This window comes from Ursus arctos, unplaced genomic scaffold, assembly GCF_023065955.2.
Source record: "Ursus arctos isolate Adak ecotype North America unplaced genomic scaffold, UrsArc2.0 scaffold_3, whole genome shotgun sequence".
NCBI lineage: Eukaryota > Metazoa > Chordata > Mammalia > Carnivora > Ursidae > Ursus > Ursus arctos.
The window spans coordinates 51,855,314-51,880,581 of NW_026622985.1; the positions used below are offsets into that span (position 1 = coordinate 51,855,314).

The 25,268-nt window shown below is 42.4% G+C and overlaps 1 pseudogene; it reads right to left on the reverse strand.

Annotated features, from left to right (window-relative positions):
* Positions 1-327: 327 nt before the first annotated feature.
* Positions 328-695, reverse strand: LOC113266873 (60S ribosomal protein L35-like; annotated as a pseudogene).
* Between the last annotated feature and the right edge of the window lie 24,573 nt (positions 696-25,268).

Below are 25,268 nucleotides of genomic sequence, written 5' to 3' on the forward strand. Positions count from 1 at the left end.
GCATATAAAAACTCTGCCCCTTTACATAAACTCTGTATCCCCCACTTTGTTATTGAGGTGTAAATTACCTCTTTTTATATGACATCCATTAGCATATATTTATATATAATTACTTTTTATGCTTTGTTTTTAAAATTCTCTAGTAGAAAGTGATATATGCACCTACATTATAATACTACATAATTCTACATTTATATATTTACCTTTTCCACAGGAGTTTTATATTTTTTATGGTTTGGGTTGCTATTTATCATCCTCTCACTTCAACTTGAAAAATTCCCTTCAGCATTTCTTTTTATTCCCAGCCAGTTTATGGACATGCAGTGCTCAGGCATTGACCACATACACCCACAATGGACACAGCAGTTTCTTTCACTGCTGCTTCTCAGTCTTCTGGTTCTCCTCATGTTTGTTGAACCAGCAGCACGTGGCACACATTTTCTTGGGCCACAATTCCAGGGGCTTGTACTACTTGCCCTTGTAGAATCTTCCAAGATTCTCTTTCTGAGACTGGTTAATGTGGTGAGAGCACAGGTGATGGATTTGTGAACAACTTGGATCTTGGACAGCTTGGATGCCACTCTGCCTGTCACATTGGAGACATGCGGCTGGGATAACTTCACCTTCCAGTTGTCCAGCTCTTTCAACATTTCCTTCTCCTTACCTTGAAGGTCTTGGGACTTAATATTGGCCATGGCTGCACAAACTACCACCTCTGCCACCTGCTCCAAGGGAAAGAACCTATCAGCATTTCTTATAGGGCAGGTCTAGTGATGAGAAACTCTCAGCATTTGTTTATCTGGAAAAATCTAAATTTCTCCTTTGTTTTTGAAGGATAGTTTTCCTGAATATGGTATTCCTGGTTGGCACTTGTTTCTTTCAGCATTTTAAATATATCATTCTACTCCCTTCTAGCCCACAGTGTTTCTGCTGATAAATCTTTTGATAATGTAATAGGAGCTCCCTTATACATAACAAGTCACTTTTTTCTTTCTGCTTTCAAGATTCTCTTTGTGACTTTTGACAGTTTGATTATGATATGCCTTGGTGTAATTCTCTTTAGATTTATCTTAGTTAGAGTTTTTTTGAATTTCATGAATTTGTGTGTCCATTTCTAGTCTCAAATTTAGGGAATTTGAGGCCATAATTATTCTTCATTTATGCTGTGTACTCCTTTCTCTCTTTCTTCTTCTGTGACTTCCGTAATGTATGTATTCTTCTGCTTTATGGTGTCCCACAAGTCACTTAGGCTCTCTTCATCTTTCTTCAGTCTTTTTTCTGTTTGCTCCTCTGCCTAAGTAATTTTGAAAGTCCTGTCTTTCACTGATCCATTCTTCTACCTTCTACCTATGTTGAATAATTTTTCAGTGCAGTTATTATTCTTTTCATTTTCAGAATTTCTATTTGGTTCTTCTTCATAGTTTTATCTCATCATTGATATTCTCATTTTGTTCATGCGTTATTTTCCTGATTTTGTTTGGTTGTCTATCTATGCTCTCTTTTAATTCATTGAGCATTTATGATGGCAATTTCAAATTCTTTGGTAACTCATAAGTCTCCATTTATTCAGGGTCAATTTCAGGAAATTTAATTTTTCCTTCAAATGGACCACATTTCCTTGTTCTTTGTATGTCTTGTTATCTACTGTTGGGATTTTGGCATTTGAAAAATCAGCCATCCCTCCCCAACATCACAGTCTGGTCTTGTACAGGAATGACATTCTCAAGTCAGCGCCGCTAGATAATCTGGAAACTTCTCAAGCCTTTTCTGGGGGTGTGTCCTTTTGGGGCTTGTGTGTAACCTAATTGAAGAGGTTTGCCTGTTTCTACTCAATACTCGCCATCAATATCTGCCTGTGCTACTGTGGCCTCACTGGTGCTTTAGTATGCCACGGCACTGGAGTGCCACTTAACGTCTATCTGTGGTACTGCAGACTCTGGTTCATGTTGATCACTTGTTCTCTGAGGCCAAGCTCCCAACCTGGCTCCTGGTTGTCAGACAAGATGTAAACCAGTCCCTTCAACAGTCCACCTAAAAAGAATGTTGGGCCTACACTTTGCTCCTTTCCTCCCCGGAGAGAAGATGGGAGTTAGGTGTTTCCTCCCAGTAGCACTGCACTGGTTCAGAGGGAGGGGCCCTGGCAAGAGAAAATGTCATGAACTTTCCTACCAGGCTTTAATGTGGTTGGCTTTGCACTCACCTAGAGTGCAGGAACCTCTTGCCTGGGTTCTATATTTTTTTGGACAATTGGTCCATGCATTGCTGTTAAATCTGTGTCTCCACGGGAGAATGAGGGTGGAGGGCTTCCTATTCTATCATCTTGCTAATGTCACTTCCAATAGCTCTAGTTTTTATGAACCTTTGCAATGTTTCAGATGATGTTTTAAGTGCTTTATATCTATTAGCTAAATTAATCCTCACAACCCTATGCTCTAGGTGGTATTATTATGATCCTCATTTTCTAAGTGAGAAAATGACCTATCCAAGGTCACCCAACTAACAAATGGTTAAATTGTTATTCAAACACAGGACTTAAAAGTGCATGCCTTTAACTACCATGCTATACTAGATATTAGATTACGGGTTTTCTTCTTCTTGCTTTTTTCTACAATATACATGCATTACCTTTGCAATACATTTATCTCTCATTTTTCTAATAGGTATGTAATTTGTAGGATGGAGTTTAACATTTTTGGATGGCAAAGGCCTTATTTTAGCAGGATTAGTTATTTCAGTTAAATTAATTCCTCTAAAATTCAAGATAAATGAAATACTCAGAAGGTACAGATGTCTTACCCCTTCCTCCCTCATAAGCTTCCATTTCTGTTTCTCTTGCCCTCAGCCAAGGAAGAGTGTAGGAAAAAGCCTAAGACCTTCCAGCTGGAGTGAAGGTAGGTGCCTCTCCTTACTCCCTTCCAGCCCTGTTCTTTCAGTTCTTCATGCCCATCAAATTGGCAAAAATTAAAGTCTGATGAAAACAGGTGTTGAAGAAGATGCAATATTGTGGAGACTCTGAGCTGTTGATACGAGTGTGGATTGGTGCAAGCACTTGAGAGAGTAATTTGGCAATGTCTAGTAATGTTGAAGATGCACATCCCTTACAACCTAGTAGTTCCACTCCTCCGTAAGACCATTGCTCCTCAAAGTGTGGTCCTAGGACCAGCAGCATTGATACCACCTGGGAACTTAATACAAATGCGGAATCTCAGGCCCCACCCCAAACCTACTGAATCAGAGTTCACCTGTTAACAAGATTTGCCAGATGATTGAATGCACCTGAATGTATGAGAAACAATCATATGTGGGAAAAGACATGTGCAAATCTATATATAGTATTGTTTATAGTAGGAAAACATTGAAAACAACCAGAAGTCCATCCGCAGGATAACACATATTTGGTAAAACAGGATATATCTGTACAACAATTTGAGTTACACGTATATACAACCAAAAAGTACCAGTGCAAAATGATATGTATGGTATACTTTTTAAAGTACAAAATGCAAAATAATATTATATATTATTTGTGAATATATAAATATAGTAAGGGAATAACAGCATGAGAATGATAAGCACAAAATTCAGAGTAGAGTTTGCTTAGGGAGGGAATAAAGGAATGAGATTTTGGAGGCATATGCAGGGTACTTTATCTTTGTGACATTTACTCTAAACTTAATACAACAATGGTAACATTTAATAGAGTGGATGATGAGTACATAGTTATTCATTATGTTATTTTCTATACTTTTCCATATACTTGAAATAAGTTTACACATTTGTAAAGATTTAATTTAGAAAAAAAAAGAAATGCCTTCTTTCCCACTCTAAATTGGGTATTATCAAGTAGCTTTTAGATTTCTGAAGTGATACTATGAATCAACTGGTTTGTCAAATTGTATCCACGTGTTTTGGATTAAATATGCCACTCTGGTGCAGCCTGTCTTCCAATACTGAAGCACAGAAAGGAAAACTAGGGAACTGACTGTGGATGTAGACAATATAATTTTTGCTACCATGCTGATGAAATATTAAGGGTACACAGTCAAATATTTGTGGAGCAAAATGAAAATTATACCTGATTTACTAGTTTGTCTCTCTACTTACACCAGACAAGGAAGATAATCTATGCTATATGTTACCTATTTACCTTGAAGCTCTTTTTTCAACCTCATGTCATCAACCAGCTGGAAGTCTTGTCTTGTATCCTTGTCATTTATATTGTAGACAGTATTCAATCCTGTCCGCGGTGATGCAGAGGAAAAGAGGATTCTCTGCCATTAATGTTTCTTTTGACATAGTGGTTGTCAAGCTTTTTCCACTTGGAAAACTTCTAGTAACTGCATGACTCACATCTCCTTTCCACCAGGGGGAAAAAAAAAACTCAGGAGAAGACATTACTGGAATTATTTTGACCCAGAAGCTACTCAACTCCAGGACATTTACATAATTCAGTAGAGAAAACACAGTCTTGTATAAGAAAAAGATTGCCTGATTTATTGGAATTGTTGCTCTCTGATATTAAGAACCCACCAAATGCAAATGCTACCCTAAGGATTCAGTCCTGCGACCTACTGAGCTGGTTTGGAAACGACCCTGAAGGATTATGGAAAGTTCCAAACAAAGTGTCAGTTCTCTCAAGGAGCTCATTGTCAAGATGAAGATGAACAAGAATCAAGTCATCTATGCAAACACAGACAGTAACATGTATACAAAGGCACTGCAATGAGGACATCAAAATGCTAGAGTGGAGTTAAGGGAATCATAAGGAGCTATCATCAGCCTGTGGTAATTTTCCAAAGGAAATGAATTTTAATAGTTCTGAGACAGAAGTGAAATCATAATGGGAAGGAGAAATAGTCAAAGCAGTCAGAAGTGAGCTTGTAAATAGAAATAAACTGAGCCCAGGAAGATTACATTAACTTTATTATATAGAGTTTGAAACGCTTCTTTATCCCTTTAGATAAAGAATCTTTACTAACTGGGTGAACTTGGGCCGGTTAACCTTTACAATCCTTTTATCTGTAGAATAGGTAATATCCACCACCTGGTGACTGTATGGCTCAGTAATGAATGTTACATCCTTAGCAGGGAAATTATGCTTGATAATTCCATTGGTGAGCAAAAATAATGCTTGTTCATGATAGAGAATTCAAACCACATAGAAACTCATAAAATGAAAATTATTCTCCCTCTCCCAATGGCATTGTCTTTAACATTATTGTGCATGTTTCTCTCATTTTCATACTTTATACACATTCTACTAGTTATTATCATTATCAGTGCTATCATGCTGTGTTTCGTCTTGTCACCTAACAAAATGTTTTGAAGAACCTTCCAAATCAGCACATATATGTTTACCTCACTGTTTTTAAAGGTAATATTCCATTGTATGTCCATTACTTAATTTATTTAACTATACCTCTATTCATGGCCAACAATGCTTCAATAGGACATACTAGAACATGTATCTTTTCACCATTGTGTGTTTTGTAAAAATGAAAATGCTGAGTTGAAAGTATGAATAGTTTTTATTTTAATAGGCTTCATTAGATTGATCTTTGAAATGTCTTACTGATTTATCCCCTCCTTTCCTCCCATCTCCCCACCATGCAGGTCCTGAAAACAGAAGACATAACCTACTTACATTTCAAAGGTAGTGAATTTGTTGTCATTGAATATATACAGCAATAAGAGCAATTAGGACTGGGGGCTAGATCAGTAATGTTCCCATCAGTCCCTTCCAGTGAGCCCCCTGGACTGCTACTGCATGGACAACACTTCAGATCTTGTTGGCTTTTTTTTTCCATCAAAATTAGAAAGACCCAGAGAGACTGGATTTCCAAGTGTTCTGAAGATGCCCTCTGTCCTGTAGATAGGTTTTCATAATGTTTGATGGCTGAACGTACAAGTCTGTACGTTGACAAGAGAGATGAATCTTATCAAAGCACAAAGAAAAAAAAAACATTATTAGTGGAAAATACCACCTATGGCAGCTCACCCATGGGGGCAGAAGTAGAGAAAGGTGGTTCTAAGAAATGGCTCCAGCTTTCTCACTGGCCAAGCAGCTTCTAAGAAGCCAAACGTGAGACCGAAATGGGCAAAAGGGAAAGGAAAATGAAACTCTATTGGGGGGAGGGGGAGAGGGTCTATCCCCAAGTGACTGAGGCACCTCCTGGCCTCACCTGTTTCTTCCTCTAGCTTAGACTGCACAGCGCATCAGTCCAACCACTCTTGAAGGTACATAACTGCAACTCCTATGCTCCTTTCCTCCAGGCACTTTCCTGCCAACCTGAGACCCTGGGAAGCTGTCTTCCATGACCAGCACACCCGCAGAGCAGTGTAGCTGCTACAGAAAGCTATGCTGTGACGTCAGGACCTTAAACATCTCAGTAACACTGCTCAGGAAGCCACACAGTTCCTCCAGGGGGCTCAGCCCCTGCTCCCACCTAAGCTTTTCTCCCTTTCTTTCTTTCTCTCCCTCTCTCTTTCCTTCCTTCCTTCCTCTCTTCCTTCCTTTCTCTCTTCCTTCCTTTCTTCTTTCCTTCCTCCCTTCCTCCGTTCCTCCCTCTCTCCCTCCCTCCCTTCCTTCCTTCTATCTTCTCTACACTCAACATGGAGCTCCAACTTACCACCCTGAGATCAAAAATTGCATGGTCCACTGACTGAGCCAGCCAGGTGCCCCCACCTAAGCTTTTCTATACCATCTAATCTGTCTTCTCTCTCAAAAAATTACCCTCTTCATCCTTCACTGAGAAATTAGAAGCCTCAGACAGGACATTGGTCATTCCCTTCTGTACTCCAAAGCCAGCCCTTCACACAGGCTATGGGACACCACCAGTTGTCCACTCTCCTCCCGAATCACCTGCTCTTCCCCTTCGCTGAGTCCCCGGTAAACATCACATGTGCTGGAGCGCCTCTCTGCTGGGAAAAAACGAATGCAAAATGCTCTTGACCTTGTCTTCCAAAACCACCCCAGCTCTCTGTTTCCTGTAAAAGCCACACTTCTCTAAACCTTGTTTCACTTGACCACTCTCCTCCCCCACCCATTCCCACCTCACTCTTCAACCTTTTTCAATTTGTCTCACCCCTTATTCCACTGACATTGTCCTTGATAAGTTCTCAGTATCCGTGAGGCTTCTGTCCAGGCGCCCTCTTCCAACTGAAAACAGTCCTGCAGCAGCTCCAGACCTTACATCTCTTAGAGAGTCAATGAAGGAGAAGGATCTCTATCCCAGGATTCCCAAAAAAATCCTCACAGCCTCTCCCTGGCTCTGATCAAGGCCACATGTCCATCCTGGGTCAGTCACAGAATACGCAGAGGCTCTTCTAATGACCTGACCAAATGCCGAAACAAAGATCTACCTCCTCCTTTTTAACAGCTGCATAATATTCCGTTGCACAAATGTATCATGATTTATTTGACTTCTCCTTTGCTGAAGGACATTTGGTTTTTCTAGCAATTTCCTAACACAAATAATGTCGCACAAGATGCACATTCTAGGACCTTGCCCACGGACATACACACTCACATCACACAGTTCTTTCTTTATCAACCTCATCAAGCACATGACTGCTGAATTGTGCTTTTTGTGCTTTTAAGGAACTTTCCATCATACCACAAAAATGTCACAATGTATGTTCATGTGACCACGTTGAGGAAGAGAAAGGGAGAGGTGACCTGGAAGCTGCAATGTCTGGGCATTTTCTTCATTTTCTTCAGACCTCCAAATGTAGTCCAGCTGTCAATAGAGGGGCTCTTTGAAGCTGCCCCTAAAATTAGAAGGAAAAAAAATGCTTCAAATTTCTGTGGAAGCCCCACTTGTCTTCTAATCTCTCTGAGTCAACTTGGTAGAGGTGATGGGGGAAACTTTCTCCTAATCTGTTCTGCCCTTACTCCCACCACAACAGTCCAAAAGAACTGGTAAAAACTTTGAAATTTCCAATTTCTCTCCTTTTGCCATTGTTTAAGGGCTGCTATGACCCAAGCCACAGAAAAAGCCACTATCACAACCTTCCAACCTCCATCCACAAAGAGGCGACCTTGCCCCCAGACCAATGCCTGACTTCTCAGCCTCTGTCTTGGTCCCCTGGCTTTGTGGGGAATGGCCTTGCCTGTCCCACAATGCCCTTAACACGCCAAGCCACCACCTTGAAGCCATGAATCAGCACTTCTGGTTAAATGAATGCAGCATCTCTCAGAAGTATGTCGTGTGTCCTTTCTGCTTCTGAGATCTGAGTTTTAAACAAATAATAATCACAAACCTCTCTGAGCTAGCCTCAGTTTTGAAGTTCTAGCATCCAGCTCTACCATTGACCAGGTCTCCAGTTAATACCCAAATACACTTCCCATCCTTGTTTTTGTTGCCGATAAACTTTCTCTTACATGACCTTGCAGAAAACTTACTTTTCCAGATTTTTCTCTTTTGCTTTCACATCCTCCCTTGTGCCCTGACAAACCACCACCAACCCCATTTGCCAACCCTTACGATAGAGGTCCTCTTCCTCCTCCTTCTCTCCCCATGCCCACCATGGAGTGAAAACACAGCCTGAAAATATTCTCTCTCCAACCTCTCTTTGATGGGACCCTCTCCCCTCTTCCAGTGTGCTCCACTCCGTGGGGACTCTCAGAGGAAGCCACAGCCCACTCTGGAATACAGTCTTCCTGCTGGCCACATTTGCTGATATTTTATAACAAGACTTTCTTTTACTGGTGCTTGGTAAACTGAATGAACAAGTACTGCTCCTAAAATACAGAGAGAGCTTATTATAACTGCCAGCATTGTTTCTAAAGGCTCTACAAATGCTGCACTATTGGCATTAGTAAACATGTTTGTTTTAAAGACAGTGTTACCCAAAGAAGCCTCAGAACAGAGGTAGGAAAGGCGTACAAGTTACAGATCCTAACTTGTGATTATTTTGGTTTCCCGAAGCCTATCTTCTTTCAGTCTATAATAAGGTGTGTCTACACATATGGCACTTAAAGGACAGCTTCTCTACTCCTCCCAAATCCCACCATAGCCAATGCTGTTCTGGGCAGCCCTAGGAGACCCCGGATCTAGTTTCTCCTTCAGAGTGTTGCAGGCTGTGGCATGCCTACCACTGGAGGTGCAGGAGAGGACTTCAGAAGGTACGTGAACACATCTGTTTTATTTCAACAAGTTTTCAACATTTATTTTACAATAGATTACAGTAAATTATCTTTCTATAGATAGACAAAACATAACTGGAGTATCAAATTCCTACGTTTGGAGTACTATTACTTAGGAAGGGATTAAAGTATTGTTGTAGATTCAAAGATAAATATTAAGTAAAAACTATAATAAAAAGTACACAGACATAGGGCATCTGGGTGGCTTAGTCGGTTAAGCATCTGCCTGCAGCTTGGATCATGATCCCAGGGTCCTGGGATTGAGTCCCGCATCGGGCTCCCTGCTCAGTGAGGAGTCTGCTTCTCCCTCTGCCTGTTGGTCCCCCTGCTCTCTCTCTCTCTCTCAAGTAAAATTGTATTTTTTTAAAAAGTACACAGATCAGAGAAAAACCACAGAAGTGGTACACGAATGGAGCTGAGGACCCTGCTCTGTCTCCTGCTGCCTAAAACATCGTGGTGCTTCGTCAGAGTTCAATAATGTGATGCCTGACCCTCATGCACACTTCTCCCGGCGATATTCTGAATTAGCTGCCGGAGGCAAGGGAACTGAGCCTGGTGGCTGGTTTCTGTGCACCCCCTTCTGCATAGCTGGTGCGGCGAGGCCAAACCCACCTGCTGCACTAAATGTGCTGATTCAGGGGTCCTGAATCATCTATCTGCTATCTATCTGCTCAGTGGCCAGTGAGTTGATTTGGATTTGTTTCACTTTTGAGAAAGAGGAAGAGGGTGGTAGTGATCTCCCCAGGAGCCCTGAACAGCTGACTCAGGGTCATGGGCTTGTGGGCCTGGCAGCCTTTCAGTGTCAGGCTCAGGCCCTCACAGAGCAAATCCCATGACTCCATGGGACTGCCCGGGTCACTGCTGTGCCAGAATGCTCTTGTGAAGGATACTGCTTAAGTGAGTAGGTCCAAAAAAATCTTTTATCTTAAAGGAATTTTATGAGAAGAGGGCACTTGCTCTTATCGGTTTTGATTTATTTTAATAATTGTCATTTAATTTATCGAGTTATAACTTTTTTTCTAGAAAGGGTATGAAATGACTAATAAGAATACATAGAGTAAGTTAAAACTTCAACAGATGAGGGAAATGGGCCCAAAGGAAAGCAGGGTGCAGGAAAGATAAAGTGGAACCAAGAATGAGTACTGTCACCAAAATGTAGAGTGGTGGTAGCCAAATTGGCTCTGCTTCCTCACGTCAAGACAGCAAAGGCAACAATGATGTATGTGGTCCATGGTGACCTTACCATTTTTTTTTCTAAAAATAGAACACAAACCGCTGCTCAAGAGAGGGCCAAACACCGCATGTGCTGAGATCAAAAAGAAGTTTCTGGTGTACGTGTGATGTAGTCCACAGGTCCTCATAATTTCTCTGGGATGTCCCATAGTGGCCTCACAGGGCTGTTTGGTACCACATCCTTAATCAGAGCAGGGGGCCTCAGGCCAAAGAGAGCATTGGAAATCAGTGCTATAGGAGCCAAGACTGTGCTCTTTGGGAACACATCTCAGCTGGTTAGCTTAACTCCTAGTGGGTTTTGGAGGGCCTGCTGGGGAGGTCAAATAGGACCTCCATAGCCATTATCTCTAAGCCAGCTCTGCAAACTCTTCAGCATCAACGAGTTCAAAGAAGCCCTTCCTGACACAGCCTAGGGTGTGGCTGTTGCAGGCCGCAGAGCTGTGCGCGCTATGGCCCTCGCTGGAGACAGGATCCGAATTGGCTACGTAATCTGTGGGCCCGGTGCAAAATGAAAACGCAAGACCCCTTGTTCAAAAATTAAGCCTTTCAAGGTGGCGACAGCAGAACAGGAAAGCAACCACAGGGCGCTTGTAGGGATGGAGCCCTGTGGGACTGCACGAGTCATACACCTATGAAGCCAGACCTGGGTGCAACGAATATCCTCATGAAAAATTGGAGAAACTGAAGAGAATGCAATAAATGAGTTAATGTTTATAAAGTGTTTAAAACATTACCTATCACAAAATAAGCTCTGTATATGTGTTTGTGTTTGTTATATAATAATTATTATTGTAACTAATAATTATTGTTTTAATTAATAATATACCAAATGCAAATACACAATACACTGTTTATTAGTTTTTTGTTGTTGCTGTTTCCATTATTATTATTATTATTACTATTATTTATGTATCTGAAGTTTAGCAAAAAGGACCAGGCTGGAGATCTTTTGGAGCCATCAGCATGCAGCAGACCTTTAAAGGTATGGAAGTAGATGGGCTCACCTAAGGAGTGCATGCAGGTAGAGGACTGGAGCACTGTGACTGCTAGGGGTCAAGGAGTTGGGAGGAACCAGCAAAAAAGATTGAGAAGGAGGAAGAGGACAGGAGAGTGTGGGGTCCTGGAATCCAAGAAAAGTTGGTATATAGAGGAGGAAGGGGACCTGTTGTGTTTGATGATGCTGTTGGGTAAAATAAGATGAAAACTCAGGATGGACCATTGGATTTGACAATATGGAGGTCACGGTGACCTCCGTAAGAGCTGTTTCAACACAAATGGTGGGGTAAAAACGCTGACTGAAATGGTTTGAGAAAGGAATGGGAGGAGAGGAGCTGGATGCAGTGAATGTGGACATGCTTTTCAGGAGCTGTGCTACAAAGAGCAGCAGAGAACCGGGATAGCAGCTGGCCAGCAAGCCTGGGAACCTCAGTCCTATAACTGAAAGGGACTGAATTCTGCTAACGTCCACATGAGCTTGGAAGAAGACCCTGGGGTCTAGAAAGGAATGCAGTCCAGCTGACAGCTTAATCAAGATCTGTGGGATCCTGAGCAGAGGGCCCAGGTAAGCTGTGCTCAGACTCCTGAGTCATCAAAATTGGGACCCAATGAGTTTGTCCTGGTTTAAGCCACTAAGTCTGTGGTAATTTGTTATGCAGCGATGGATAACTAATACAATGGACTAAGTATTAAAGAATATTAAGGAACTATTATAACTTACAATTCGGAATTACAAAAAAAATGTTCTGTTTTTTTAGTGATGCATATTGAAGTATTCAGGAAATGTCTGGGATCTGTTTTAAAATAATAGTAAGCAGGGACACCTGGGGGGCTCAGTCCGTTAAGTGTCCGACTCTTGATTTCAGCTCAGGTCATGATCTCAGGGTCAGCAAAGAAAGGGTCTGCTTGAGATGCTTTCTCTCCCTTTCCCTCCCCTGCCGTTCGTGCTCTCTTTCTCTTTCAAACAAATAAATAAAATCTTCAAAAAATAATAGTAAAGAAATAAAGAGATGAAAAATATATGAGGAACGTATGGCAAAATATTGCTAGTATGAGACCCAGGTGATGGATATAGAGGGAATCATTGTGCTATTCTGTTTTTATGTATGTCTGAAGTTTTTCATAATAAAATGTAAATACATATGCATATAGATACGTGTGCTTAGAAAGAGTTCAGTCTTAAATCCCTTTCCCTTCCCTCTTCCCCTCCTCCTGCTTCTTTGTGTTGTCTCCTAACTGTCCCTTTAATTTGTCTCACTTAAGAGGGTGTCCCCCTTTGGCCTGCTGTCTTTCTGATGGGTGTACCTGTTAAATAATATTTTCAGGGGCATCTGGATGGCTCAGTCAGTTAAGTGCCTGCCTTAGGTTCAGGTCATGATCTCAAGGTCCTGGGATTGAGTCCCGCATCAGGCTCCTTGCTCAATGGAGCCTCTCACTCAGGCTTTCTCTCTCACTCAGGTTTTCTCTCTCTCTCTCTCTCTCTCAAATAAATAAATAAATCTTTTTTAAAAATAATAAATAAATAAATAATTTTTCATAATTCTCTCCTCTTAAAAGTGGGATTTAAACAGCAGCCCTGTGTGTCACAGAGTCTGGTGAGAGCTGACCCAGAGGGACGGGAACCTCCTCGCAACGGGGCCTCTGCTTGAGGCCCTGGGGCTGAAGTGTCCTGGAACAATGGCCCTCATTCGCAGCAGGGCTGCCTTTCAGGAGGCTGGGGTGCTCTCCTGGTGCCAACCCCAGCTGTCTTTTTCACCATTCTGAGCTCTCCTCCGCCACCTCGGCTGGGGCTTCATTCTTTCTCAGAAACCCCATTCCTTCGGCAAAAGCCACGTGTTCCACTCAGGCCCCATCTGACAGCTGTGGCCCCTGGCCTGGCCCCACAGACGCTCACTGTTCCCTTTCACAGGCTTGGAGGTGTTCCTGCCAGAAAAGTCCACTTCCTTTACGCGTCTCTTTCTCATGGTGTCACTCTTTTTGGCCTTGAGTGTCATGCCAATTCCTTGCACACTCGATGAAAGGATTCAGGGGCAGAGAACTTGAATCAATGGGGTCTTTTTATTTTTGAACATCAGTAAACAGCACAAATCAGTTCAATGAGTTCAGACTCCCAATTATTTCCATGCTTGCTGCAGTCTCTACCCAGCATTAAATCCCACTGAAAATGCCTCTTGTTATCTCCAGCTAATGAAGAATGTCGCTCTTTTTTCTTGGTTTGAACACACTCCAAAACATTGGCCTGAAAGATCAATTTAACGCTGGAGAGCCCTGAACACAAGAATCTTTAACTTTCCCTTTTATACAGCTCGCTGGCATTATTCTAATAGTTTTCTTTCCTCTGCATTTTATTCTGCTCACTGACAGTATTTTTATCTGTTTGGTTTGTAAAATGCAATCATTTATTTCAAGACTAATGAAGACATGCCAGATCTTTTCCAGGGACTAAGTTACAAATGATATAATTCGAGAGTAAAAGCTCCAGCTAACTTGTTAATTTGTCAAATTTGTAACTCCATCAAAATGGACTCTTCTCACCATTGTCATTCTCAATATCCAGGCCGAGGAAGGACACTTCAAAGTATATTTGTGGCACCAGCAAAGAACACGGCCCTCTATATTTCTTACTTAAAAGTAGTCAGTGGTATATTTATTGAAAAATAAAACCATGGAGTAAGTCTTTCTGAAAAAAAGATTTAAAGCAAAGAAATCTGTGTATTGTCCCTTGTAATACTGACTGCCTCCATTATTTTCAAAAAGTTAAGCCTTTTATGATTAATCCACTAATACCCACAGCATAAGCAGTGAAACCCTCAGCGCAGGGAGAGGATTTAGGACAGATCTGGAACCAGACTGTGGGGGTTCAAATTCCAGTTCCAGTACTTACTAGCTGTGTGACCTTGGACAAATGACTTCACCTCTCTGTGCCCTAGTCTTCTTTTCTGAAAAATCAGAACAATTAAAGTACCTACCCCAGGGGTACCTGGGTGGTTCAGTCGGTTAAACCTCCGACTCTTGATTTCGGCTCAGGTTGTGATCTCAGTGTTGTGAGATGGAGCCCCACATCGGGCTCCAAGCTCAGCGGGGAGTCTGCTTGAAATGCCCTCCCTCTCTTTCTCTCCCTCCACCCTATCCCCCCACCCCCCCGTTCCCTTTCTAAAAAAATTAAAAAACAAAAAACCTACCCCAGGCAGGTTGCTATGAGGATGTAAAACACTTAGATTATGGTCTAGCATATGAAAAGCAATCAGCACTGTCATTGCTGTCAATGTCATCTTGGGTGACTGATGTTCACTCTCTCTCCGGCCTCACCCCCCTGCAGGATGGTCCTCCCCCAGCACTGCTCCAATCCTTCCCCACACTCTTGCTTCCTCACACCTACCTGTGTCTCACAAAAACCTCTGGCAGTTGTTCCTTCATCAAGCCTGCCATTCCACCTAGGAGGAAAATGCCTTGTGGCGGCATGATAAATTAGCCAACTTTCACTTGGAAGACAGGCATGATCAGGAAACCCCAGGTCACAACATGAACCAGAGCTGGTTTTTCAAGATGCACATGACTTTTTTTTTTTTTTTAGTTGCTGTTTCTTTTAATTTTTAATTTTTATTTATTTATTTTTATGTAAAGTTCGATGATTCATTAGTTGCGTATAACACCCAGTGCACCATGCAATACATCCCCTCCTTACTACCCATCACCAGCCTATCCCATTCCCCCACCCCCTCCCCTCTGAAGCCCTCAATTTGTTTCTCAGAGTCCATAGTCTCTCATGCTTCATTCCCCCTTCTGATTACCCCCCCTTTCTTTATCTACCAAGACTGAAACAGGAAGAAATTGATTTTTTAAACAGACCAATTAATTATGAAGAGATTGAAACAGTGGTTAAAAACCTTCCAAAAAACAAAACCCCAGGGCCTGATGGATTTCCCGGGGAATTCTACCAAACATTCAAAGAAGAAATAATACCTATTCTCCTAAAGCTATTTCAAAAAATAGAAACAGAAGGAAAGCTACCAAACTCATTCTATGAGGCCAATATTACCTTGATCCCCAAACCAGGCAAAGACCCCATCAAAAAGGAGAATTACAGACCAATTTCCCTAATGAATATGGATGCCAAAATCCTCAACAAGATCCTGGCTAATAGAATTCAACAGTACATTAAAAGGATTATCCATCATGACCAAGTGGGATTCATCCCTGGGATGCAAGGGTGGTTCAACATTTGTGAATCTATCAGTGTAATAGATTTTATCAACAAGAAAAAAGCCAAAAATCATATGATCCTCTCAATAGATGCAGAAAAAGCATTTGACAAAATACAGCATCCTTTCCTGATTAAAACCCTTCAGAGTGTAGGGATAGAGGGTACATTCCTCAGTCTCATAAAAACCATCTATGAAAAGCCTACAGCAAATATCATTCTCAATGGGGAAAAGCTGGAAGCCTTTCCCTTAAGATCAGGAACACGACAAGGATGCCCACTCTCGCCACTATTATTCAACATAGTACTTGAAGTCCTTGCAACAGCAATCAGACAACAAAAAGGGATCAAAGGTATCCAAATCGGCAAAGAAGAAGTCAAAATGTCTCTCTTCGCAGATGACATGATACTCTATATGGAAAACCCAGAAGAATCCACTCCCAAACTACTAGAAGTTATAGAGCAATTCAGCACATGACTTTTTAAAAAAAATATTAATCTATATGAAGAGAGTTCATTTTATTCCTCCGTTTGAGACACATGCCTAGCATTAATCTCCACATGTCTGTTCCCTTGTTTTATTTCGTTATTTCTGTATTCTCTTATTCACTTTCCTCACTACCATATCCCCCCACGCACTGTTGTGTGTTTAAGGTGACTGTCAGTTTCCCAGTGCTTGGTAAAGGGGGTGTGCTGGGGAATGCACGTGTCCTTCTGTTACATAAGTGTTTCCTGTACCTTTTTCCTACAGTCTTAAGATCCCTGTGGCTATGAGGACTTCAAGGCTTCTCCGAGCTGCCTGGTACCCTGGGTGCATATCCTGACATTTGACACTCCCCTTCCCCAGGTGACAGACAGCCAGGTTGCCCCCAACCATCCTCCACAACAATTTGGGGGAAAAGGGGGTTCCTCAGAAGATGGTCTTGGAAAATCTTGCTACTACATGGATAAAAATAAAACGGAATCACCACCTAACACTGCATACAAAGTGAACTGTAGCTCGATGAAAGACCAAAATCCAAAATCTGAAACAATAGGATTAATAAAAGAAAGTGTGGGTAAATATCTCAGGGGCAGGGGCTAGGGGGAGAGCTTCCTCCACCATACCTCAAGAACAGAAAAGTCCTGGAACATTTCTTCCATTCACATTGGTTTCCAGTCCTCTCCTATCTCTTAGCCCTTCGCAACTGCCCAGAGGTTTTCTTTTGTGTCAGGACAAAAGTGGAAGAACAACAAAACTTTAAAGCCTGTCTTTTCCCTACTTCTAGTTTTCCCTTCCTGTAAATTAAAAAGATTTCTTTTTTTGTAGGTACCCCCTTTGCACAGCACAGGGGTTGGTAATCTATGGCCCATGGGCCAAATCCAGCCTGTCTTGTAGTTAAGTACAGCTTGCTAAGAAAGTTTTTTTATATCTTTAAATGGTTGAGGGGAGAAAAGAACATTCTTTGACACTTGAACAATATGCAAAATACAAATTTCAGTGTCCACAGAGAACTTGATCTAGTATGCCCTCCACTTACAGGAGAGGAAAATATTCCCTGAGGCTCCCCAGCAGCGCTCCCCTCCTGGTATGAGCGGGAAGTGGATCACAGGGGCTAGACCTCCTGGTCTTGGAGAAATAGAGATCTTCCCCCAGAGCTCAAACAGCATCAGGAAACAAGGAATAAGAGAAAGGCTTTAGGGTAGGCAACAAATAATGCCTGCCCCAAGTCTAACGGTGAGTCTGCTTTTTTACCTTGGCCAGGCAACCCAGAAATTTGAACACTTTGTTGTGAGCAGAATGAAGCAGTAGCGTAATTCCAATCTTTCCTAAGACAATAACTCATTTTAAAACAGCCTAACTTTCCCAAATAGTTTTAGATGGTTTTCAAACCATAGAAGCGCCAGAGTCAGCTGAGTATTTTACAGTCTTTTTTCTTTTTTTTCTCCTTTCCTTATACTTTTCTTTCTTTTCCCTTCCCTTTCCTTTTCTTAAGATTTATTTATTTGAGAGGGAGCGAGAGAGAGAGTGCACAAGCAGGGCCAGGTAGGGGGCTGGCAGGGTGGGGAGGGGCAGAGGGAGAGGGAGAGAAACCCAAGCAGACTCCACGCTGAGCACCAGACGACACAAAGCTGGATCTCACGACCCTGAGGTAGGACCTGAGCCAAAACCAAGAGTCCGATGCCCAACCGACTGTGCCACGCAGATGCCCCTCTGCTTGGCCTTTTCTCATAAAATGTAATATTCCCCAGTCAGGACCGTTCTGCCGCTGCGTACTCGTGGGTTGAATGGGTCCCACAGACCCCTTGTACTCCAAGCCCTCGTCTTCCTAATGATGGTTCATCAGGGTCTCCGGAGGCATCGTTTGCAATGATGAAACAGCAGTCAAACAGAACCATAGCAGAACCATGCAAACTAAGCAATGACTTACAACCACAGTTGGCTGCCGCGTGTAGAAAAGAGAGCTGAGCGTGAGCTCACAGGCGTGGAGGAGACAGGAGCTGGCGCCCAGCCTGTGAGCGGGGCCTCATGAGTCAGAGCCACGGGCCCAGAGCACGCCCCGACAGGTGGCTCCTTTGATTCTCCAGACTCCCGAGCTGCACTTTCTGTGCGTGCCCCTCTGCACGCTCCATTCAGCAGATGGGCAAGTGAAGGCACCGTAAACAAGGACTGAAGTAATACAACTTTAAAGATAGAAATCCTGAAATGCCAGCTCCATAGACAGTTCTGATCTGGTGGGGTTTGTATACATCTAAAGCCATCTGGCTGTTCTGCCTGCTCCCTATCATGGTTCCCCAACTTGGGTTCAGTCTGTGACTTCGGTGAGATCTGTCCCCACACCCTTGCCCTGTCCTGTTCTGACAGCCGCACCTGCGCTAGATGCGTCAGGCACAGATAAGTCCATCCGCACAGTCCTCCCCACGGAAACTTGGAGGAAATGGGGGTGTTTGAGAAATTACAACCGTAAACAGAGGAACGAAAACACTTCGTTTCACAAAGGCAGGGGCCTTGACCAGGCCGGTACATTGTCCTGACTTTGTAGATGTCTCCTAATGTCAGATGGTAGTGAGGAATTGGTCAAAAGAACAACAAAACAGATTTAAATGTTTAAGCTTTAAAGCATTGGTGACTGCAACAAACCGAAGTCTATCCAAACTTCTCCCAGAAATTCGGATATAGCTATGGAGGTGCTCTGTGCTTTAGACATGGCACTTTCCATGACCCATTATTACCGGCACCTTCAACCCACACACAGGCACACACTCAAAATTATAATAGAATTTGCATTCTGGGGTGAATGGGTGAGAAGAAAGGGAACCAAGAGAGCTGGCTTCAACTCCCAGGCACACCCCCTGGCCCAGCTGGGATCCGTGGATCCGAGGAGAAGCCAGGAGGAGGCTGTGGTGGTGCTGGGCCTTGAATCTGATTCTGCTCAGAGGTCTCAGGCTCTGGAACGCCATCCTGTTTTATTTTATACAGCTGGGCAGTCTGCACTGAGCTGTGTTACTTTCACATTTCCATATTTAGTTAAAGGGATTGAACAAAACCCCCCGTATTATTTTATAAAGGATGAATGAATATATACCATGTAGCAACAAAGCTGAAAAAGCTTTACAATTCACATGATTAATAAAAGAAAGGGGGCGCCTGGGTGGCTCAGTCAGTTGGGCATCCAATTCTTGATTTTTGGCTCAGGTCGTAATCTCAGACCCTGAGATTGAGCCCCACAATGGGTTCCGTGCTAGGCATGGAGACTGCTTAAGATTCCCTCTCCATCTCCCTCTACTCACCCCACCCCCTCATGCTAAATGAATGAATGAATGAAACGTAAGTAGATATACAAGGGTGTTATTGTCCAAACCCAGTGAACTAAGAAAATGATGAAGTGGGGTGCCTGGGTGGCTCAGTTGGTTAAGTGTCTGCCTGCAGCTCAGGTCATGATCCCAGGGTCCTGGGTTCAAGTCCTACATCGGGCTCCCTGCTCAATGATGAGTCTGCTTCTCCCTCTGCCTCTGCCGCTCGCCCTGCTTGTGCTCTCTCACGCTCTCTGTCAAATAAATAAAATCTTTAAAAGAAAGAAAGAAAGAAAGAAAGAAAGAAAGAAAGAAAGAAAGAAAGAAAGGAAAAAGAAAGAAAGAGAAGAAAGAAAGAAAGAAAGAAAGAAAGAAAGAAAGAAAGAAAGAAAGGAAAAAGAAAGAAAGAGAAGAAAGAAAGAAAGAAAGAAAGAAAGAAAGAAAGAAAGAAAGAAAGAAAGAAAGAAAGAAAGAAAGAAAGAGAAAGAAAATGCTGAACGTAAAGAGGGCAAGCTGGGAAACTTCTGCAATGTAGCCTCTGATAAAAACTGATCTATAACAAGGAAGAGAGGGTTCTTGTGTGTGAGAGCTGTCTTTTTACATCTATGTAAATATTTTCAATGATACCACATTCTAAACATGTTCCGAATTTTCTCATGTATACTAAAATCAGAACAAGCTTGCTTCTTTTTATGTGAATGAAACTTTGTTGATAAATTTCATGTGACAGTTGGACTGGTGTCTTACTGACATGAGGCCTCCAAACCTCAGTCAACGATGTTCCAGAGCCTACCCCATGCCTTGGCCTGTGCTAGGAGATGGACGTATTTCTGGTTAAATCACATCCTCTCCAATCTAAAGAATTCAAAGTGATCAACAGTTACTGGAAGATGAGATGCACTGGAAAGGGGGTAATATCACTTACGTGGTATTCCTGCTCAAAATGCATAACCTGAACCTAAGCACGAGGAAGCGTCAGACAACTCCAAGGTGGGGGTGCTCCATAAAAAATCGGCCAATAGTCTTCACCAGTATTAATGATGTGAAAGATAAAGTGGCCTGAGGGAATGTTCTGGATTAAATGAGACTAAAGAGGCGTGACAACTAAATACAGGGCATGATCTTGGATCGGATCCTGAATGGGGGAGGGGCGGGGGGAATGCTCTAAAGGATGTTATTGGAGTAACAGGAAAGATTTGAAAATGAACTAGGAATTAGATAGTATATATTATGTTCATGTTAGATTTCCTGATTTTTATAATTGCACTGCACTTATTGTTAACAGATTGCCCTTGATTTCAGGAAATACCAGCTGAAGAGAAGAAGGGTAAAGGAGCATGATGTCTGCAATTTGTTTCATAAAAAAACAATAACATGAAGAAATGTGTATACGTGTGTATATACACACAGCATATGTAAGTTCGAAGGCATATGTGGCATAATGTTAAAACTGGTACATCTGGTAAAGGGTATATGGGAGTTATACTCTTCTTGTAACTCTTCTGTGTGTTTGCAATTATCTTGAAATGAAATTAAAGTTAAAAACAGGTTATGGAAACATACCTTCCGCTTCTGAAATCACTTGCCTTGAGAGATTCCGCTCTTGGTTAACACTGAAACATTATCTTGAGCAAGACACTGATGATTAAGTTGAGATGAACAAGTTTTACAACCAAGTTTTGCAAGATTTATTTCCACTTTGAAAAGAAAGCTGGAGACGGACAGTCGGGGTGTTGGGGGCAGGGAATAGTCATTAAATCAATTATGTGTAATGACAACTCGACCTCTTTATCTCCTCTCCTGGGAAATCAGTCAGAGTAAAAAAATACCAGATGTGTGTGCATTAAAATATACTCCCCACAACACTCACTTTCCATCAAAATCAGGCTGGACCCGCCACCCTGGCTACATGTCACCCTCGCAGCTGGCAGACCTCAGCCCCCCTCCGGCCCCTGCTCCCCTCTGGGCCGTGGGCCCCACAACTTGCTCTGCCTGGAGCCGCACAAGCCCCAGGCCATGCCTCACCCCCTGGAGAAGCTGCTCCTGTCCCTCCCGAGCAGCGATGTCCCTCCCATACACCAGCCACCGGCACGTGGGCCAGGGAGCACCCACAATGTGCTCATCTAAGTGACACGCGTGCTTAAGTGTGAACCCAAAGACTGCAGGAAAAAAAGAATACAAAAGATCTCGTTAATAATGTTATATATACATTGGGGCACCTGGCTGGCTCAGTCGGTTAAGTGTCTGCCTTCAGCTCAGGTCATGATCCCAGGGTGTAGGGATTGAGCCCCACATCTGGCTCCCTGCTCAGCGGGGAGTCTGCTTCTGCATCTGCCCCTTTCCCCCTGCTCGTGCTCTCTCTCTCAAATAAATAAAAATAAAATCTTTAAAAAAATAATGTTATACATCGACTACATGCTGAAATGATGTTTTAGATATGTTGAATTAAATAGTGCATAGTATTAAAATAATTTCAATAGTTTCTCATTACTTTTTAATGTGGCTAGCAGGGAATTTTATTTTTTTTAAAGATTTTATTTTTATTTATTTGAAGAGATAGAGACAGCCAGCGAGAGAGGGAACACAAGCAGGGGGAGTGGGAGAGGAAGAAGCAGGCTCATAGTGGAGGAGCCTGATGTGGGGCTCGATCCCATAACGCCGGGATCACGCCCTGAGCCGAAGGCAGACGCTTAACCGCTGTGCCACCCAGGCGCCCCTAGCAGGAAATTTTAAATTACATATGTGGCTCACATTATATTTGTATGGAACAGCGCTACCCAGATGGCACAGAACAGCCCCCTCTTTTGCGCCCTTGGTGTATGCACCCTAATGTATCCCTCCTCTCAGCACCTACACACGCTTCCTCCCTGGGCTACTGCCCCCTACAGCACTGTAAGCCCAGAAAGCCCAGTTCCTTATTCTCTTTATCCTCAGTTCCTAGCACCATCCCTGGCACACCCAGCAAAAGCCATTGAGGAGTTAATCATTAAAAATTTTTAAGGAATCATAATTATTTTAAATCAAGGTGAAATTCACATACTATAATATTTTAAAGGGAACAATTTGGAGGCATTAGTACATTCACGGTGTTGTGCAACACGGCCTCTATCTGGTTCCCTGCATTTTCATCATGCCAAAGTCAAACAAACCCCATGCCCATTAAGCAGTTATTCCCCAATCTCTCCTGCCTGCAGCCCCTGGCAATCACCGATCTGTCCTCTCTGGGGATGTGCCTCTTCAGGACATTTCATATAAACGGTATTATGCAATACGTGTCTGCTTTCTTTCACTTAGCAGAACGCTTGCTAGGGGCATCCACACTGTAGCAGGCATCAGAGCGTCTTTCCTTTTTTTTTTTTTTTTTTTTTTTAATATTCTCTCTTCTATTCATATTATTCCTTCCCACTTGGAATGTACCATCCCCATGCTGTGCTTATTCAGCTTAACTCAGCAGTTAAGACTAAGTCAACTCCTATTTTCTCCATAAAGACTTCTCTGCATCTCTCGTCGTCTCGGAACTCCTTTAGCTCTATCTTTGCAACTTAGTTTAAATGCCACACATCAGTGCTATTTAAGATTGGTTCTAAAATAACCCAGCAGATAACCGTGTGTGGAGGAGGATGAATGAAACAAGCTTGGTCAGATATCAATGATCATTGAAGCAAGTGAGGTTGATTACACCATTCTATTTTTGTGAAAGTTTAAAGGTTCCCAGAATAAAACATTTCAAATAGCATCTCACACTATTACCTGTTCTAGTTAATATCTTACCCTCCCAGTGAGATCATATGCTCCTTTGAGGTCCCAGATTGTCATTCATGCCTTGGTGGGTAACGGCCACCCTAGAAAAGTGGACTGCCATCCATGTTTGTTGAATTAAATTCTATCTGAGGTGTTTAAAATTTTCATTGAGAAAAAGCTGAATTTAGGTATGAGAATCAAGGTACAAGATGCTGCTCTATTTTTAGCCTCTGGCCTTTCTTCTATAGTCAAAACCCTTTTGGTTTCTGTTCTAGCTTCTTCCGTCTTGGGCTTACAACTGATCTCTAACGAATGAGCAGAATGCACTTACTGTAGTATTCTGAACCATTTTTAGATAATCCCTAATTATCATAAAACTGGAAGCCAAGTTTCCATTCTGATGTCTACTTTGGCTCCTCCTCCCTTCTTTCTCCATGGACCCATTCTGTTTCTCCCTTCTCTGTCCCTCTATTCTGTGGGCACCAAAGGAGCATACTTATCTTTGCTTCCGAATTCACACAACAAACTTTCACATCTTATGTTCCTGTCACACTAAAAATACAGAGAAACTAGGACTTCAAAAGTGTGATAACCCATGTGTTACTACACCTACTGCTCTTTTTAATTTCAAATGGAGCCAGTAGTTCCATAAGAAGGGTCACGTCACAAATTGTTTGCATGGGGACACCTGGGTAGCTCAATCCAACTTCTGATTTCGGCTCAGGTCATGATCTCAGGGTTGTGAGATCAAGCCCCACATCAGGCTCTGTGCTGCACATGGAGCCTGCTTGAAATTCTCTCTCTCCCTCTCCATCTGCCCCTCCATGCTCCCTCGCTCCCTCTGAAAAAAAAAGGAAAGAAGGAAAGAAGAAAGAAAGAGAAAGAAAGAAAGAAAGAAAGAAAGAAAGAAAGAAAGAAAGAGGGAGGGAGGGAGGGAGGGAGGAAAATGTTTGCAGCCAGCACTCAAGAAGAAAACCCCTTTGACCGAATCTAGCGTCCACTTCCTTCAGGTAGAAAATCAGGCTAAAAATACAACAACGCTGATGCTTTGTGATTTCAGAAGTGACCAGAAAAGAAAGCATTGACCTTGGTGATTCATTTTCTCTTCTTTCCCTGAAAGCCTAGGAAAAATATTTTGGAGGAAGAATAACTTCAAAACTTAGTAAACCTGGAAACAAGAGAGTTTAATTACTTATTCATGTGGAGAGCACCCAGACAGGAGACACTAAAGAAGCAGACACAAAACAAAAGTCTCTTGAGTCATTTGTTAATGCTTAAATCTGAAAACCATGACTCTGATTGTAACACGTTAAAAAGCACACTTCAGGACAAGGCAGTCACATGGGCTTTCTCTCTCTCTGAACCGATTCTTTTATCTTTCGTTTGTTCTTGCTTTTCTGCTCTGCCAAATATCAAAGGCTTTGTTTCAACAGGTCTTGTAATCTTTGAGAGGTGTTTCCCATGACTGCTCTCATCACAAATACTTCTTCATAAACAGAGTTTTTGTTAAGTCATCTGCTGTATAACTGTGATAAAGCAGAATCACGGCCCCTAAAGATGTCTACATCCTCACCCCTGGAATTTGTGAATAGTTCTACGGCAAGGGGGGTTAAGATTGCAGATGGAGTTGAGGTTGCCAATCAACTGACTTTGAGACAAGGCAGTTCATCTGGACCGTCCAGGTGAGTTCAGTGTAATCATAAGATTCCTTACAAGTGAGAGAGGAAGGAAGGAGAATCAGTGTCAGCATGATTCCCTGGAAGAAAGACTCGACCAGTCGTTGCTGGCTTGAATGCTGGACGCGAGTTACGAACCAGCCGGGAAATACAGTGAGTCCTCTAGAAGCCTGAAAATGCAAGAAAACAGATTCTTCTAGAGCTTCTCTACTGACACTTTGATTTGGGCCCAGTGAGACGTATTCCAGAATTTTGACTTCCAGAATATAAGGTAATAGGTGTGTGTTGTTTTAAGCTTCCAAGTTTCTGCAATTTGTTTCAGTGGCATAACAACAGTTGTTAATAAGAATTGGGGAGAAAAGGACCTTAATTTTTACTATCTTGCTTAAAAAAGCCAGTTTGAACTGAGAAATTTCTAAAATTAAAAGTGTTAACTCCCCGCTGCCTGCCACTGCCCACATCCCTCTTTGGGGGGCTGCTGTAATCATTACCCCTCAGG